Source organism: Myotis nattereri (genome assembly GCF_964212035.1).
Source record: "Myotis nattereri genome assembly, chromosome: 1".
Taxonomy (NCBI): domain Eukaryota; kingdom Metazoa; phylum Chordata; class Mammalia; order Chiroptera; family Vespertilionidae; genus Myotis; species Myotis nattereri.
In genome coordinates this window covers 98,251,403-98,263,366 of record NC_138075.1, presented here as the reverse complement: position 1 = coordinate 98,263,366, position 11,964 = coordinate 98,251,403, and the positions used below count along the sequence as shown (strand labels likewise).

The 11,964-nt window shown below is 42.6% G+C and overlaps 1 pseudogene across 1 annotated transcript; it reads right to left on the bottom strand.

The window, feature by feature from the left end:
- Positions 1-5,913: 5,913 nt before the first annotated feature.
- Positions 5,914-6,449, bottom strand: LOC308513096 (dihydrofolate reductase-like; annotated as a pseudogene). Its single transcript has one exon. The product of its transcript is annotated as a dihydrofolate reductase-like (transcript).
- Positions 6,450-11,964: the final 5,515 nt, after the last annotated feature.

Below are 11,964 nucleotides of genomic sequence, written 5' to 3'. Positions count from 1 at the left end.
ACACCCAATAAGAAGGGCAAAAATGAAAAATATAAAATCCAACAATATAAAGATAGAGTAAGGAGTCTCTGGGACAACTTCAGGCATACCAACATTCACATTATGTGGGTTCCAGAAGGAGAAGAGAGTAAAATATTGGAAACCTACTTGAAGAAATACTGACAGAAAACTTCCAATACCTGGTGAAAGAAATAGACTTATAAGTCCAGGAAGCACAAAGAGTCCCAAACAAGAGGAACCCAAAGAGGCCCACACCAAGACACATCATAATTAAAATGCCAAGGGTTAAAGACAAAGAGAATTTTAGAAGCTACAAGATAAAAGCAGTTAGTTATCTACAAGGGAGTGCCTATATGACTGTCATCTAATTTCTCATCAGAAACATTGCAGGCCAGAGGGAAGTAGCAATAAATATTCAAAGTGATGAATGGCAAGGACCTAGAAGCAAGATTACACTACCCAGCAAAGCTACCATTTAGAATGGAAGGCCAGATAAAAAAACTTCACAGACAAGAAAAAGCTAAAGGAGTTCATCACTACGAAACCAGTATTACATGAAATGTTGAAGGGTATTGTTTAAGAAGAAAAGGAAGAAGAAGAAGAAGAAGAAGAAGAAGAAGAAGAAGAAGAAGAAGAAGAAGAAGAAGAAGAAGAAGAAGAATTAGAAGAAGAATTAGAAGAAGAAGAAGAAGAAGAAGAAGAAGAAGAAGAAGAAGAAGAAGAAGAAGGAGGAGGAGGAGGAGGAGGAGGAGGAGGAGGAGGAGGAGGAGGAGGAGAAGGAGGAGAAGGAGGAGGAGAAGAAGAAATAATATAATATGGACAATAAATTGGCAATAAATACACATCTTTCAACAATTGTATCTAAAATATCAAAATAAACAAACAAGGACTCTAATGAACAAAATAAACTGATGAATAAAATAGAACCAGAGGCATGGAAACATGGAATAGACTGATGAATCTCAGAGGGAATGGGGGAAGGGGAAGCAGGAAGAGACTATGAATTTATATGAATAGATGCATTACCTATGTACACAAACAATAGAGTGGTGAAGACCTGGGTTAGGGTGGAAACTGCTGGAGGTAGGATATGGGGGGAAGCAGGGGGACATCTGTGATACTCTCAACAATAAATATTTTTAAAAAGAGAGAGAGATTCCCAGCTAAGCACAAAGAATCATGGTTTCACAGCATCAACTTGGATTACATACAATAGGCCCCCTTATCTATGGGGATACATTTTATGTCCTCTAGTGGATGCCTAAAACTGCAAATAGTTCTAAACACTATATATACTATGTATTTTTCCTACACATACATACCTTTTTGCATAAAGGAAGCACTTTATAGCTTTTCCTTGGCATATCTGAATTGCCAACATCACTGCTTTTGTACTTTGGGAAAATTAAGTAAAATATGGATGACTTAAACACGAGCACTGTGAGACTACAACAGTTGATCTGTATCACCCATACTAACTACTAGATGATTAATGGTTGGGGAGCATCTGCAGTGTAGAGACTCTGAACAAAGGTATGATTCATGTCCCAGGCAGGACAGGGCTGGACAGCAGGAGATTTCTTCACACTACCCAGAGACAAAGGCAGTTTAAACTTATTGCTTATTTCTGGAATTTTTCATTTAATATTTTCAGGCTGTAGTAACGGAAACCATGGAAAGTAAAACCATGGATAAGGGAAAACTACTGTATTTTTTCAAGTTCCCTGCTAGACTGACTATTTTTAATATATTATAAGGAAAAACCTCAATAACTTTGAAAGGGTATGGTCAAAGCTAGCTGTTTTAAAACACATATCTTTTGGATAGGAAACCCCATATTTGTATTTCTGTGCTTCGCTATGCAATGAAGGGTAGATAAGACTTATGGGTGCTGGTTGAAGAGCCCTTCAGAGAAGAAAACAGGCCAGGGCACCCTGGCACTTCATTTCTTCCCATGAAATCTCTTCAGGATATCTTCCACTGAAACTTTTCTTAAATTTGTTTTCACAAATGAATTGAGTTCAGGCATAAGATAGTTGTTTTTGTATAACCCAATAAGCACCCATTTCCACAAAAGTCCCAAGGGTTTGATGGTGGCAAATATATACTAGTACACACTCAATACAACCTAAAACACTTTATGCTTCTGGGAACATGGCTTGGCTAGATGAATATTTGTGCATAGAATCACAAGCTTACTAGATATATCTTCCTTTTCACACGGGCTGCTGAAATGTTCAGAGCCAAATTCAAAGCCCACCCTAGCAGCCTGATCTATAAGGCCCTGCATCTTAGGGACCAGTTTTACATGGTTTGTTACCTTACATTTGGTTGCAGTTCTGTAGATTGCCTGGAATTCTTCTTAGAATGAGGAGGCATTTAAGGTATGGAGAACACTGGCCAAATCTAAGACATAGCAGAGGCTTTTCAGGCTCCAGGACATTCTCAATTTGTAGTGACCCCCAGGATACCCTTTGCCAAGTATCAGAGAAAATGTGCCAATGGCCCGAACTTAAATCCACCATAAGGACAGAAAATTCCTGGAGAGAAGCTCTCAGTTTTTAATGCCCACAAATGAAGATGTCGTTCTGACTTTTTGTGCACAAACTGCATGTAGGAACAAGGCAATGCTGCAAAGCATCCCCATCACGGATATGCCTGAATGCTTTCTGATGATGCTGAGACTGTGCTTAGGAACCTGAGAGAGATAGGAGCTAGTTGTGCTGGACACTTGATATACACTAGCCCCATACTCTCCACGACAGCCTGTAATAGAATGTTACTATTCCTTTTACACACAAGGAAAGTGATGCTCAAGGAAAATAAGTTACTAAGGTCACATAGCTGCAAGACAATAGAAAAGCAAGAGGTAAAATCCTGGAGTGGCAGATTTAAAAGTCCTGGCTTATTGTGCACACCCTTGCCTGCATTTCCCTGTGTATCACATGCATGAATGTCACATCTCCTCTGACCTCTGATGAGGTTGCTACATGAAGTCTATAAAGCATTTTCATTCTTTGGAGGAAAAGAACCCTTAAAAACATAAATTTTATGCAATGAGGTCCAAAGAACCACTGGACAACTGACTTCCTGGTTTGATTTGGGTCCTTCTGAGGACTGGGGAACAAATGTCAAAGAACAGATCTTGCTCTCTGACATCTGTGGAGTCACAAAAAATTGTGGAACCTCTGGAGAAGTTCTGCAGTTAAGTGCTTCCATAGGGCCTGCCATTGTCTTGGCCACAGTGCAGGTGGCCTGTGCTGTCAGCTCCATAGAGAAGACCTGACCTCAGATGGAAGCAAGAGATGGAGAGCGGTCTCCTCTTACTCAGGAGCTGTGGTTCCCAGCCAGAGCTACAGACACTGCAGGAACTGCTCTGGCCAGTGGATGCAACTCGCAGAGCTCCCCCTGGGGAACCCTCAGTGAACTTGATTCAGAGCTGGTGCCTTAAACTTCTCAGGTCCCTCAGAGCAATCCCAGGAGGTATGTCCTAAAACATATCTTCCTCTCCAAAGAGAATGTGTATGCTCTTTTTTTCTAATAAAGTTCCAATCCTTTCACCTTCTTTTGGATTCTTTTTCCTCTCCTATACTGATGTCATTCATACCTCCTGCATCCCTCCCCGGCCCCGATAGTGCATCGGTGGGGTCCTTTGGCCTGGCCTGCACCGTCTCGCAATCTGGGACCCCTTGGGGGATGTCAGAGAGCCGGTTTCAGCCCAATCCCACAGTCCAGGCAGAGAGACCCCATGGGTGCATGAATTCGTGCACCAGGCCTCTAGTATATACAAGGCTAAGTTGACTTGCGCATGCATGATACATATAAAGTTCTCGCTGGAACCAAGCGCATGTGTGTGTGTTTCGATCTGTCATTGTCGATCGTGAATTTGGTTGGCACTTCTATTATAGAGAAAGGGTGAATAGTGATATTAAAATATTTCTAATTAATTTCCTTTTAATGTGCACGAATTTGTGCACAGAGCCACTAGTAATGCTATAAACTTCCCTCTTAGGACTACTTATGCTGTGTTCTGTAAAGTTTGAGTTGTTGTGTTCATTTTTATTAGTTACCAGGTACATTTCTAAAAAAATATATATGTTTTTATTGATTTCAGAGTGGAAGGGAGTGGGAGAGATAGAAACATGAATGATGAGAGAGAATCATTGATAGGCTGCCTCCTGCATGCCCCCTACTGGGAATTGAGCCCACAACCCAGGCATGTGCCCTTGACCAGAATCGAACCCAGGACCCTTCAGTCCACAGGCCAATGCTCTATCCAGTGAGCCAAACCAGCTAGGGCGTCCAGGTACATTTTTACTCCTTCCATGATCTCATTGGTAACCCATTCATTGTTTGATAACATGCTATTTAGCCTCCATGTGTTTGAATAATTTTTAGCTTTTTTATTGTGTTTGATTTCTAGTTTCATGCCATTGTAATCAAGAAGATGCTTGATACTATTTCAATCTCCTTGAATTTGTTAAGACTTATTTTGTGTCCTAACATTTGGTCTATCTTTGAGAATGTTCCATGTGCACTTGAAAAGAATGTATATCCTGCTGCTTTGAAATAAAATGTTCTGTAAATTTAAATTAAATCCACCTGATCTAGTGTGTCATTTAAGGTCATTGTTTTGTTTTGTTTTTTACATGGGAGATCTATCCAGTGGTTACAATGGGAGTTAAAATTCCCTACTTTGACTGTATTTCTATCAATCTCACCCTTAAAATCCATCAAGGTTTTAAAAATATATTTTTGTGCTCCTATATTTGGTGCATATATGTTTACAAAGATTATATCTTCTTTTTTATTGATCCCTTTATTATTATGCTGTGAATGCATTTGTCTCTTGTCATGGCTTTGGTTTTGAAGTCTATTTTGTCAGATATAAATATTGCTACAGCTGCTTTTTAAAAATTTACATTGAATATTTTGTTCTATCCTTTCATTTTTAGCTTGTATGAATCTTTTGTTCTGATGTAGGTCTCTTGTAGACAGCATATATATGGGTGATGTTTTCTAATCTATTCAGCTACCCTATGTCTTTTGATTGGAGCATTAATCCATTTACAGTTAAGGTTATTATTAATATGTATTTCTATATTGCCATTTTTTTCTTTATAGCTACATTTCTATCTCTCTCTAATTCTTCTTTTTAAAACAGTCCATTAAACATTTATTGCATTACTGGTTTGATGATAATGAACTCCTTCAGTTGTTTTTTGTTTTTGTTTTTTTGTCTGTGAAACTCTCTGTTTCTCCTTCAATTTTAAATGATAGCCTTGCTGGATAAAGTAATCTTGGTTGCAAGTACTTGCTTTTCAGTACTTTGAATACTTCATACCAATCCCTTCTGGCCTGAAGTGTTTTTCTTGAGAAATTCACTGACAGTTTTATGGGGACTCTCTTGCTACCTTTAAGATTCTCTCTTTATCGTTAACCTTTGCCATTTTAATGTGTCTTGCTGTGGGCCTGTTTGGGTTCATCTTGCTTGGGACTCTCTGTGCTTCTTAAACTTATGTGACATTTTCTATCCCCAGGTTAGGGAAGTTCTCTGTCATGATATCTTCAAACATCTCTATGTTTTGCTCACTTTCTTCTCCTTCCATTACCTCTGTGATGCGGATGTTGTTAGGTTTCATGCTGTCCCAAAGGTCCCTTAAACTATCCTCATTCTTTCTAATTTTTTTTTCTGCTGATTGGATGTTTTTTCTACCTTGCCTTCCAAATTGCTGATTTAATTTTCTGCTTCATCCAACCTCTTTATTTTTCCCTTTGTATTTTCTCTCTCTTTTTTTTAGAAATAATTATTCATATATCTAATTAACAGAAATATCTTTCTCTAATGTTAAACACATAATTGTTTGGAGGGGATGGGGAACAACTTGAAATGAATCAGAAAACACCTTCACATTACTCATTCTTTTCATATACTTCATATTTGTACTTAATGCCTTTTTCCTCCTGGACATCAGAAAGAACACCTGGATACTCTGGGAGATGTTTATATTTCTCCAAATCAATTTCTGGGGGGGAAAAATGTATCTTGAATGATCCTTATCAAAAAGAATCTATGATGGCCAAGCTTGTTCATGGCTTCCTTATAAACAAAACTGCCTCCCACTATCCAAGTCATGTCCACTTTATTTGTTAATTCTGGTTCCTCAATAAGTTTTAAGGCATCATCCAGACTTTTGGCAAGAAAATGAGCTCCTTTCAGAGGTTCTACTGAGAACTAAATTAATCCTGTCATTTAAATGCCAATACTTCTCGGGAATGGAGAACCAGGTCCTCCTACCCAAATTCTGTTTACATTCTGCTGAAGAGGTTGTGGTCATTCTTTGGAAATACTTGAATTCATTTCTGAGTAGGGGGCAAGGCAGGTCTCCATTCTTGCTGATGCCCATGTTCTGGGACACAGCAATGATGCAGTTTAGGGGATGAACCATAACAGTGGCACTAAAAACCTCAGAGCTTGCTACTCCTTCCATTGTATTCTTGATGTCAGATATGGTATTGTCCGACTGGTTCTTTTTTATGGTTTCTATGTACTTTAGTTCTCGCTAAGTTCCTTGAGCATTTTATCACCATTACTTTGAACTCTATATCTTATAAATTGCTTGTTTCCATTTCATTTAGCTCTTTTTCTGGATATTCCTCTTATTCTTTTATTTTAGGTCTTTTTCTTTGTTCCCCATTTTGGCTGCCTCTTTGTTTTTGTTTATATATATTAGACAGAACTGCTATGACTTCTAGTCTTCGTGGGGTGGTCTTATGTAGTCAATGTCCTGTGGGAATCAGTGGAGCAGTCTCCTTGATATTCTGAGCTGGGTGCTCTAGGAATATCCCTTGTGTGGGTTATGTGGGTCCTCCTGTTATTAATTAGTTCTTGATTGCTGTTGGCCCATTCTTGGTTGGTATTTAACCTCAGGCTGACTGTGAGGCTCAACTCCACCATGGTGTTCAAGCTGCTGTGCAGGTACAGTCTTTAGGTGTCTCGTTGCGCTCAGTGGCACTATCTCTCTGATCACCTGAGCTCTATCCCCCAGGAATGTTTCTTGTGGATTATATGCTGTAGTGAGGCTGAATGCTGTTGGCCCTTTTGTGAGTGGAGTTAATTCTTCAGGCTGTATTATTATAAGGCTAAACCTCAATCACCATGTATGAGATGCTGTGCAGGGGCTACCCTCTGTGGCTGGGTTGTTCTCAGAAGGGTCTGGTGCTTGCTGGAATTCCCCCTTGGTTGTGCCACTTATGTGGCTGGTTGTGTCAAGCTCTGGTGTCGTCTGAAGCCCACCACTGGTTGTGTTTGTCCTAGGTCCACTTGGGTAGGGTCAGGTACAGGTCACTGTCAGGCATTGTATATAACCAGTCTTGGGCTACCTGTCTATAGCTACCATGCTATTCACTGTTTGGGTCTGCATGTACTGGACCTGAATAGGTGTGGGAGGGGCCAATCTGTGTAAAAGGGTTAGCTTCTTCCAGCTTAGAGCTGGTAGCAGATCTGTAAAAGGACCAAGGCTCCCTGAGCTTTGCCTCTACCTGTCAGCAACGCCCCTACCCCATGAGGTTACTTGGTCTTCTTCCAGAGTCTCCCAAATAGAGACTACAGGATGAGCCCAGGTTAGCCCAGATGAGCTAGTGGGTCCCCTACTTGGAGATTAGCAGTCAGGCACTGAATGAGGGGAAGTAGCCCCCAGTTTAAAGCAAAACCCTTCAGTCTGCCAGAGTCTCTAACTCCAGTTCCCCCTAAAAAGGCTCACTGCAGGTTCAGGTAGGGTAAAGCCTTCTATCCCTTTTGCAGAAGAAAACTCAGCCACCCTGAGTTCAGGGGGATGGATCAAAAGTGTTTCCCATTGAGGATGCTGCTGGCCCAACTGGCAGAAGAAGGCTAAGCACTTTGTCCTGGTCCCAAACAATAGCTGCTGATGGTCTCACACTTTGAATGTCCTCATTCTGAGCTACTCTCCCTTCCCCCATGGAACTGCACCCTGCAGGGGTATCCAAGGCTGATCCAAACAGTCTCCCATTGGGGGTGATACCTGCAATTTGTAGGAGGGGAGCAGGCACTTCTCCTTCCAGGGGTAGTGCAGGCTTAACTCATACGGAAGCCTGGATTTGCCTCCCTGCAATGCAGCCACACAGTCCAGTACTCACTCCTCAGCATCCAGGAAGAAGTCTCCCTGGGAGACACAGTCCAGAAATCCTAACTCTGTGCAGCTCCCCACTCCCCACCCCAAACCCTGCACTGCCAAACCAAGTAGGATGGGCCCAAGGTCAGCCCTACCTGACAATCTGATCTCTCTGCATGGCTGGTTTCAGCAGGGTAAGGCTGAAAGTCCCAGCTGTGCTCAGGCTCCGAACCCAGAAGGATGGAGCAAAAGGTCCAGCTTCCCTGTGCTGCCAAACCCAGCAGGACAGGGCAGGCCAAGTGGCACAACAGATTGTGGAATGGGTGCGGATGTGCGCTTGAGGGGGGGAAGACTGTTCCTCTTTTCCAAGCCATACAGGTTAGTCACTGTCTGGGTCTCCACCAAAAGCCTCCCCCCAAAACAGTCCTGGATGGTGTTTCCAAATGGTTAGAGTTGGTCCACTCACCAAAGGGTCACAGATTCAATTCCTGGTCAAGGCATGTACCTAGGTTGCAGATTTGATCCTTGGACCCAGTTGGGGTGCCTGCAGGAGACAAACAATCAATATGTCTCTCTCACATCATTGTTTCTCTCTGCCTTTTTCCCCTCTCTCTTTCTCCCTCTCCCTTCCTTCCACTAGAAAAAAAAATCAGTGGAAAAAATATCCCTGGGTGAGAACAAAAACAACAAAAGCTCCCCGGAAAATAAAGGGTCCCTTATAGTCATGGCTGGGAATAGCCAGCAGTCCCTTCTTCAGGCCCTGAGTATGGCAGCGTGGCCTCCCCAGCAGTCAGAGTCCACAGTGAACTTTCCAGGCTGGCGCTGTAACTTTAGGAGTGCTCTTTCCCTGGGAGGGTGCAGTACAAGTCTCCCAAGTGGACCGAATTGCCGCTGACCCACCACCAGATGCCACACAGTATCCTCTTCTCATTTTTGTTGCTCTGAGTTGGGGGTCCTCCTGTGGGGTTGAGACCCTGGGCACCTCGGGGGAAGGAGTTCTGCAACCATGGTACATCTCCGGCTTCTCAGCCATACTGCACCTGCGTGAGGGGGCTCTCCCTTTCCACTCTCTATACTTCTTACCAGTCTCTATGTGGCTTCTTCTGTACTCCTTGCTTTTTCAGGTTGATTGCTCTTAATTACCTGTAAATCTGGTTTAGTGCTGGGAGCAAGTGGATGCCACTTCCAGTTACTCTGCAGCAATCTTGGAATCCTATATTATTCTTATAACCCTGTAAAATATGTATTTTAATAGAAGGCTGTTTTTTTCACCCCAATCTTCCATTCTTAATAGTAAACTTTTGTTTTGGATGTGGTAGTTCCACACTATAATTTTCCATTTAGATAAATAACACTTATTTAGCCTTAATAGTATACTAGGCATTTTATCTAAGATTTTTTAAATTTAAGACTCAAAAAGGGTCTTATTATCCCAGCTTTACACCAGAGAAAATAAGGCATGGTTATGAAAATTCTAGGCTCTTCCTTGACCTGGCTGACTCCCTGGTCATGTTCTCATTGGTCGGCCACGCTCACATGTAATAAGGTGTACCACATGGGACATTTTTGATGCCTCATTTCCCATTCACATTACCATTGGCAACCAGCCCACAGGCGATTCCACCTTCAGTCCTGCCTGTGCTCCCACATAACAGGAATATGGTAAGCCAGAGATTTCCCAAATTTTCAATCTGTGGATTCCTTTCATGATGCAAAATATACATTATTTTAAATGCCCCCATTTTTGGCAGAAGCAAAACTGATCAGGATGACCAGCATGGTTAGAGTTGCTTTGTTGGAGCACTGATAAATTGATCATGTGAAAAGCATCAATTTTTACCCAAAAGAAATTAGGACATAGTTTTAATACAGGACTAAAGCACAGATCATCATTAGAGCAGCTCTATAGAGGCCCTCAGATTACACCTTGACATTACTGGTTTGATAAGAAATAGGCCAGAATGAAAGATGAGTTCAGATAGCCTTACTGTGGGTCCCCCTTACCTCTGTAGTCCATCTATCACAGGACAGAAGGGCATGTGTTCCTCCCACGCGATGCCGGTGGAGCTGCAGCACACACACACCATGACTGGGATTTGTGAGGACACGTCTCCAGTGCTGAAGCCACCTCTATTCCACCCTTGAGTCTGTTCCAGGCCTGAAGCCACACATGCTTTTTCTGGTCTAAATGAATAAGTGTTCATTTTACTATATATTAGACAACCAACAATGAACTAATACCATCTCTTCAGGGGTGTCTAACGTAAGGTATCCATCACTGGTACACAGCCCTAGAGTGGCCTGAACAGAAAGAAACTTGGCAGAAGGAGCTGGAGAAAGTATCATGATCCCCTTTCTTCTTTTGTATATCACCGAAAAACAACAAGGAGAATAAGAAATAGAAACACAACTAGGAATGAACTGTCACCTGAACCACAGGTATAAGGAGGGACTCACCAAAGCAGGGAAGGACCAGAAGAGGCATGAAGCTCCAAAGGAATAGCAGATGGGCACAGGTCTCTGACAACACAGGTGCCGCTCAGCTCTCCAAGGTCCGTGAGAGGCACAGCTGTCAAGCCCTGTTTGAGACCACACGGTCAGGCGTTGAGCCAGTGTGGGACCTTCCTTGGACTTGGCTTAGCCTGAGATCTTGTGAAGCCCAGGAGGCAACACTGGGTAAACATGTAGACGAGGCCTCATTCCAGGGAGAAATGGGGGAAAGGTTTCAGGAACTTAGACCCCGGTCAAAGCATTCCTGTTTGCCTGTAGCATGGTCCTAATCCTTCCATCACACAATCCTCCTGGAAGAGCTGGACAAGCCAGCGTGGCTCAGTGGTTGAGTGTCGATCTATGAATCAGGAGGTCATGGTTTGATTTCCAGTCAGGGCATATGCCCAGGCGAGTTCAATCCCCAGTAGGGGGCGTGCAGGAGGCAGCTGATCAGTGATTCTCTCTCACCACTGATGTTTCTATCCTCTCTGAAATCAATTACATATATATATATATATATATATATATATATATATATATATATATATATATATATATATTACCTGCAAAAGAACCCACCCAGAAGTGAGACCTGGAGAGTCTGGTCCAGGGGTGGGCAAACTTTTTACTCGAGGGCCACAATGGGTTCTTAAACTGGACTGGAGGGCCGGAACAAAAGCATGGATGGAGTGTTTGTGTGAACTAATATAAATTCAAAGTAAACATCATTACATAAAAGGGTACGGTCTTTTTTTTTTTTTTTTTTAGTTTTATTCATTTCAAACGGGCCAGATCCGGCCCGTGGGCCGTAGTTTGCCCACGGCTGGTCTGGTCCCTGCTCCTCTGATATTGGCCATGGCTCACCATTCAAGCCACAGGGACCTCTCCCAGCTGCAGTCAAGGTCCTTACTCCAGCTTTGCTCTGGACCTCTCAGAAGGTGAGGTGACAGCACCACTTCATTCTGGCTCTCTCTGGAAGCATAGCTGACCCCAGGAGCTTAATCTTCACCAGAGTCAAGTAAACACACATCCAGAAATCGAAGAAGGTGACATCGACAAGGCAGAACTATGAATGTGTAAGAGTGATGTGGACCATGAGCTCAGAATGAACTGCTGGGGCGTCCACTCCCAGAAAGTAAGAAGGTCTTTGCTAAAATGCTGCCATATCCAGAAGTTGTTTCCTTCCCGAGTGGGTGCTAACTGAAAATACACTGCCTATCAGAAGAGGGACACACATTTTTGGAGAGAAAAAAAATGCCCACAATGGGTGTTATACACAAGACTTCTAAGAGCAGAAGCTGGACATTCTGTGCCAGGTGGTCAGATCACATGCAACTCCAGC